Source organism: Jaculus jaculus, chromosome 13 (assembly GCF_020740685.1).
Source record: "Jaculus jaculus isolate mJacJac1 chromosome 13, mJacJac1.mat.Y.cur, whole genome shotgun sequence".
NCBI classification, from domain to species: domain Eukaryota; kingdom Metazoa; phylum Chordata; class Mammalia; order Rodentia; family Dipodidae; genus Jaculus; species Jaculus jaculus.
The window spans coordinates 80374955-80383067 of record NC_059114.1 but is presented as its reverse complement, the minus strand read 5'-3'; positions in this window follow the sequence as shown (position 1 = coordinate 80383067).

The window sequence follows — 8113 nt, the reverse complement described above, 5'->3', positions numbered from 1 at the left end:
GGGAGGAACCAGCAGGCCTGGTCCTTCTGCAGCACTACCTGCCCAGGGAGGAGCCTGGCAAGTAGAAAGCTCTGGAACTTTTCCCAAAAGCAGTCATAAGTATTTATATTTTTTTTCTAAAACTCATGAATATCTTTTTATTTGCAATAACAAAATTTGAAGTTTTCTACCTCTCACTTCTATTCTGCTAACTTCAATTCAGAAACTTCCTGGTCTTCATAGTCATATGTCAGGCACATAGGACATAAACCCACTTATGCTACAAATATCACCCAATAAAATCATCTACAGTGTTAGATGAAAGGTACAAATTACTCAGCTTGTTCCCTGTAGCTAAATTCTATAATAAGTTATAGAATGTTAGGTATGTTGAGAATTATATGCTAACCAGATAGCCACCAATCAGTAACTTTAGGCATAATAGATAAAAAGGGAACTTGTCTGTTCATATATATTTCTGTCTTTCTTTTTTTTTTCTCAATTTTTATTAACATTTTCCATGATTATCAAAAATATCCCATGGTAATACCCTCCCTTCCCCCACTTTCCCCTTTGAAAATTTTTTCATATATTTCTTTCTTTCTTACCCTCTATATTATGATTTATAAGCATTTAGTAACTATTTCAATTTACTATCTAAAAACTTAAAATTTCTCTCCTACAAAATGACCAAAATGAGTACAAATATCAATTCATGGAAAGAACAGATATATACATATATAGATATATACACATTGAATATTCACCATATATATGTATATATACTTATCTATATATTTTATGTAGTTCAGAATCTGTGTGGAAAGAAATAAATGAATTTTAGTAATAAAGTTGTTTCAAAAGAGAATGAATTCTAAGATAAATTTAGTTTAAGAGAAAACATGGAAATCACACATTCAAACTGTAAGGGTCCAAGAATCACTGAAGAAGAACCCAGGCTAAAATAGTATGCAAAAACAAAGAGTGTTTATTCTTCAGAATCAGCCAGTATGCAGGCTCAAACATTCATACAAAATGGCCACCCTGAGAAGAGCTCTCAGGCTCCTTTTAAGCACAGCTAGAGGAATTTTGGCAGGCTTAGTCTTTTCTAACATGTTTGGCTAATGTGAACAGTAACTGTACTTTATTCTTTTGATTGGTCCTAAGGTTTTGGCAGGCTAGATCTAGGGGAATTCTAGGCAGGTTAAGTAATCTTTAAAATGATTGGCTAGGCAAGCAGTAGTCACAGAGTTGTGCATCTCTGATTGGTTGGGGCAGAAGGCAACAAAAAGACAAGTCTGGGTGTGTCCAGGAACTGAGTCAGCCTCTGGGTGGCTATCTTCCTGGCCACATGTCAGGGCAGGCCCTTTCCAGAAGTCCTGCTTGACTCTCTGGGAAACTGAAGCTTAGGCCTAGTTAGAGTGGTGCCTTACTGAAGCTGGTCATGGCATCAGTTGGACCCTTCACAAACTACATGGTATGACAATACCAAGAGGAATTATTAACTGTTATTGTTTTGAATTTCTCTTTTCAAAATTGATGCATTGGCAGCATAACTTCTTACAAATCAGTTTTGGATATGTGAGGCTTTGGGGAAGGATTTTGGTCATGAAGTATCTTCCCTCTGACTGAAGTCATTTTGTCACTATACATGCAAGACATATCGAGGTGATATCTCTCACTTCCACTCTTGTGAGGAATCATGTAGGTGTCATTCCAGTAGCCTACAGTGGGGCTTTAACCAACATCAAACCTGTTAGCATCCTAATCTTGGGCTTCCCAGTTGACAGAACTGTAAATAAACATATTCCTCTTCTGTGTAAATTACCTGATCTGTGGCACAAACTTAACAAAAAGACATCAACATAAATAGGCAGATTGGTTAGCAGAGTTTGGAAGCATCATAAATTAAGCAGAAAAATAAAAAGGGTTGGTATATGTTTAAATAACTGTGTGTGCAATAAGCTTTGTATTAAGCCCTATCCAGTGTCTTAGGCAGTTTAGGCAGGAGTATCAGGCTACATTTGTTTCTCACAGTCCTAGTAGCTTGAGAGTTAAGATTAAAGAGCTGGTTCATTCACTTATAATTATTCCAATTTTTATTAAATTTAATACACTTCCTGTCATAAATTTATAAATTATCCTCATTACAGGTATATAAATATAAGAAGAAATGATATAGATGGAATCCCATGCACTTTCAATTACAATCTTAGAATGTATTCCTGTAAAAAATATAAAAAACACTGAATTAATAACTTAGAAAAAACAGCCCTTTAAGTTGTGTCATTTCATTATTTGGAAATTCCACAAAAGAAATAAGAAGAAATATAGACTACAATATAAGTTCATAAATGTACTTTGTTACTATGTTTACTCAATGGAGAAAAGAAAAACAGAAATATCATTAACTCAAATTTAATTACTGAAAATTAGATGTTCAAAGAACACCTAATGACATGAGTATTTCTCATTTTGTACCCTTATATGTGTGTCCATACAAAGAGATAATGATTAAGAGAAACATTTAACAATAATGTAACATCAATACTTTAATACATTATTATAGAACATGTATAAGAGAATAAAACTTCATCTAAATTTAGTTCACTGTTATAAAGCTTTTTTTTCTAACTAAACTGTTTGATTATGTGACTTACAAAGCATGAGGTATTACACATCTAATACCAATATTCAGAAAGAAAAGGTTGGATAATAAGTGTAACAAAAAAAAAAAAACCCTTAGGATTTTATTTCTTGTCATATAATGGGCATTTCAAGGCAATGGGTTAGTCCATGGAGTCCCTAAATTAGAACACATTTGGATGCTTCTGACAGTGCTCACATTTTGTTTTCATCCTCTGAGAATCTGAGATTCACTAGGGAAACCTAGCATTCCAAATGTGTTAGGAAACACATAATGTGCCAACCCATTGTGACATGGGAGTGATACTAGCAAAAGCTGTTTGGGGCTATTAATACACACAACCAGTTCATTCTAATAGCAGAAAAATAAGAATGAGTTCTTCGGTTTCCTGCCTCTCTCCCTCTGTCCTTCCCTTCCTTCCTTCTTGATTCTGACATTATATTATAAGCACACCTAGTTATTAAAAGATACCATGCAGCCAGGCATGGTGGCACACACCTTTAATCCCAGCAATCCAGAGTCAGAGGTAGGAGGATCACCATGAGTTCAAGGCCATCCTGAGACTACAGAGTATATTCCAGGTCAGCCTAAGCTAGAGTGAGACTCTACCTCAAAACAAACAAACAAACAAACAAACAACAACAACAACAAAAACACTGTTTGGAAGTTTTAATTTCCTTTGGAGAAAGTTATTTGCACTATATCTAGAGTGATTTTATTTATGCATTACCTTGCTTTCTCATTCTTATAGCTTCTTTTTTTTTCTGCTTTGCAGCACACTCAGTGCTATCATTCAAATGATAAATGAAAGAATATCTTGTGACATCCATGAATGCATTGTTTTCTCAGGTTTGTTGTTCAATTTTGTCTCTCTTTCTGAATTTGTGATGTGAGTGGATATAACCTGGCCCAACGCAAGAAAGTGTGCCGATATGGAAAGAGTCCACAGGCATCCTTACTTGTTCATAGGTGAGGGAAGTCATTAAACAGCCTCTTTGGAGTTCCTTTCCATTACCTAGATGGTCAAGATGCACAGATGTTAATTAATTTAATTTCATCAGTTATTAGACACTCTTATGGCTGCTTCTTGTGTCTAAACTTTGTTTAGTAGCCTCAAGGATGGTCCCTGGCTCTCTGCTGATTGACCATGGAAGGTTCTGATCTTGGCTCATACTTTGAATTACTTGCATTTTATCAATAGGAATTTTGGAGAAATGACATTGAAACCTGTCTGGATGTATCCTGATTATTGCAGTTTCTACAGAAATCCGTGTGACTAATGTGATGTATGACAAGGTGACCCAGTGATAGTGATGATAGTGATAATAAGTAGATGAAAATTCCCAGCCTAGCTGTCACTTTAATTTAGTGAGAACAAAATGAATGCTCTGCAGGATTTTTTTCCCCTTAGGTTGCTTGTTTTTCATTTAATTTGCTCTTTCACAATTATTATAAATTGAAATTAATTTATTTCCTCAAATCACATATTTAATATGCTAAGATATGTCAAATGTGTCCAATTGAATTGAACAACTTGAATACATTCTATTTCAATCTTATTGACTATATTGATCTCATTCTACTCACCAAACAACACAGCCAAAAATATGCAATCCATTTCAGCAAATGAAACCTCTGGGTGAAGGTTAATTACAAGGTTCCTAAATGAAGCAACTGAAAAGAGACAAAGAACAATTGAAAATAGTCCCAAATAGAGCGTGTGCGTTTCCTTTATGCCATAAGGGTGGAATTATAAGCCACAGATGCCCGTTCCCAGTTGCCCATGCCAGCTGGGGGTACATTTGCTCCCACTCTCTCCCATTGGGCTTGGAACTTGCTTAGCTCTCTCCTCATATTTCAAAAAGACTATGCTTGCAGCAGGGATCTGTAATCTAAGTCCTTCCTCAGACACGGAGATGGCTTTAGTTTATCTACCTTAGAAGCAGGAGGTTATTTTTGGTTACATAGATTTATTTGACTTTCATATAGCAAGAAAATACCTCATTATATCCTTCAATCTAAGAAGAAAGCGAAAGTTCTCTCTCTCTCTCTCTCTTTCTCTCTCTGACAACTTGGGAGAGGGAAGCCGACTGGCATTTTTTCAGGGACAGTCTAGCTATTTGCTATTCCACAGTCCCTTCAGGAGTCTGTGGCAGCAGCTGGTAGTGGTCTGACTGCCACGCTTCCAGGAAACAGCACAGCTCAAACTTAACCTAAAACAATCAACCCAATCCTATTAACACATTGCTGCCCCTTCTCCCCACTCTCTCCCATTCCTCCCCAGAGCGCATCTGTCTTTTGGGTCTCCATTTTGCATGCACAAACTCAGTTGGAAAGTTATCAGTTTCCTGAGTATTTTTCTATTCTTTATTTAGAAACATGTTTTTCACACAATCACCTGGCAAACTCTCTGATATAGAACTATTTCCTACTATGTATTTCAGTGGTCTTTCCTTATCCATGGAGGTTATGGTCCAAGACCCCCCCCCCCAGTGGAAGAATATTAAACCATGCATGCCTTGTACTATAATTACTTTGTCTTTTATAAATATGCATACCTATTGCAAGTTTAAATCACACAAATTATACAAGGTAAGAGATTATCAACTTGAATAATAAAATAGGACATGATAGCCATATACTGTAATAAAAGTTATGTGACTGTGTTCTTTCTCTCTCTCCCTCCTCCTATTTCATACATAATATCTGATTATGCTATTTCTCTCCTTTGTTTTGTGATGATGTGAGGTGAAACAAGACCAAGACCTGCATGATATGAAGGGAGTTCTGCAACCGCATCTTCCTGCATTGACTAAACTCATTTGATCCTGGAAACTAACATGACTTAGGCCATGTTTGTTCTTTAGTAGGAGATGAAGGTACATGAATTATGTGGGCATTATGATATAGTGGTGGGTGACTACAAGAAAGGTTAATTGCACACAAGCCAAGTAACCCTGTGACATCCAATCCAGTAACCAAGATGGCGACTTAGGAGATGACAATCCAGTAACCAAGATGGCGACTTGGGAAATGACAATCCAGTAACCAAGATGGCAGCTTAGGAGATGACAATCCAGTAACCAAGATGGAGACCTAAGAGACTATTTCTTTTCAGTATGTTTGCAGTGGGCAAAGGCATGATTCATTAGTCAGGTGGTGATGGTGAGTCAGGAGACAGAGGGTGTGGTGATGTGTAGTTTATTCATGCTGCTCAGAGTGACATGTGGTCCAGCAGAGATTTTCCAGACTTAGTTGAGCATGGTTCACTGAAACCATACAACATGAAAAAGTGGGCAAGGGAACATTCTGTGTGACAGTGTAGAATATGATGCTCATGAACTGCGAAATGAAGGGAAGGCATGGGCAAATGGACCGAAAGCAATGTGAGCATAGTTGTGGGAAAAGAAAATGCCCCTACTGATACAGAACTTGTACCCTGCTAGCCGCCATCTAGAAGTTCTTGGTTTGGGCTGGAACCATTTATTTTATGTTCATTTTAGAATATTGCTAGGTTTTCCTTCCTGTGTGCTCAGTGCTCTTTGTGTTTAAAGAATGTTGCCTTTTATTAATCTTGCATACTTACCCACTGAGAATTAACTAGGCTGATTTCCACATACATGGGCCACCAATGTTTTCTTTACATGCCTATGTTATTATTTGTTCTGGGTTGTGAATTGAAGGTTTGCTTCAAAGAGTTGCAAAAGGTCTTTTCTTCTTCTTCTTCTTCTTCTTCTTCTTCTTCTTCTTCTTCTTCTTCTTCTTCTTCTTCTTCTTCTTCTTCTATTCTTCCTTCCTTCCTTCCTTTCTTTCTTTCTTTCTTTCTTTCTTTCTTTCTTTCTTTCTTTCTTTCTTTCTTTCTTTCTTTCTTTCTTTTTTTTATTTTGGTTTAGTTCAAAAAATCCTTTCTTTTAACACTTTTAGTGCTTGGCTTGGAGGTGGGAAGCTGGATTAGTCTTTAGTTTCTCCACAGTCTCTGTGTGTTCTTCCACTGTCGTTTTTGTCCAACATTGCAGATGAGAAACCTGCTTTTATTTATTTATTTTTTTTAATTCATGCTCATAGACAGTCAGTTGTAATTGCCAGGGAAACTGTTCAGGACTTAATAACCATGGAAGATAGGAGGTCACCAAGGTACTGTCTGTCTTGCTGTGTCTTCATTCTCCAATAGCAACTTGATACATAGTAGGCACACAAAGAACTATTTGATATCTGAAGAAAAAGGTTTGTTGAGTGACTGCTAATGCTAAGTGCCTAGGTAGCACAAGAGACATTCTTGTCACCTGATCATGAAGTTTATAGTATGATAAAGAAAGTTGGTAGCTAGCCAATGAATTATTACAATGCTTACTGAATTGCAGCTGTTTAGGAACTGTTTACAAGTTTTCTTTGTATGAAATAAATGTATTTCAATGAATTCTATAAAAATCTTCTATGCTTCCTAGAGCAAAATCCATTCTTCTCTCTAGTTTCTTGAATTTCTTTAAGTATTGCCTACCTGCAGGTCTTTAGAAGCAAAGGAGCCCAGGATTCTATTTTCCTGTTATGCATCCTGGTGTCCTCCCCCCACACACACACACAAATTGGGCATCTGGTTGAGTAGATATTGTTAAACACATGGATGGCAATTTCAGCTTGATGCTGAGCCAATACCCACATCAATGTTTCATCCAGACTAGATTGGGAGTTTGGCTAATGTCATAAGGGAAAAAAAAGTGTTATGAGATTAGGGATGGGGAGAATGACAGTTTTAGTGAATGGAGGAAAAAGAATATTAAAGGCCAGCCATTGGCAAGAAAGTGCTTCAAATTCAGACAAGATATCCAGAAGGAAACCTTCATCTTAACTGAAACAAATCAGACACATAAGGACTAGTATCTTATATCTTCTCTCAAATGTGAATTTAAAAACAAAAACAACAACAACAAACCAGGACACATCAAAGTAACAAGGAACAATAGGATTGTGAAAGATAAAAGATGAAGGATTGGTCTGTAGTTTTCACTGAAAAAAAAAAAAAAAAGATGTAGAATTGTGGACGAGTGAGGAAGTGTGTGTGTCTGTTTATAGCTTTAACCATATTAATATATGACCTTGAATACAATGGATCAGTTGTGAATAGCAAGAGATTCTTGATCTGAATGTAACTGAAAACTCAGTCTCTAGGCCTCCCCAGCCACCTATGATGCTAGACAGATATAGTAATATGAAAACAGACAGAAAAATTATTTACACACATTGCATTTTAATTATACCAAAACAATAACATCCAGGGAAGGTGTTTAAACACAATGTAATAGATTTAGAAGACCCATTGAATTTTTTCAAATAAGGAGACATAACAGTCTTTAATTTTGTATTTGATTTCTGCTTTGGCCAGCATAGGCTGTATTAGTCTTTGTTTTGGTTTGGTTGCTTTTTCACTTTTGTAAGAATCTCCTTTGAAAGCAGTCCTAGGGAGTGGGTGGTTCCTTGAGACTTGCAGGG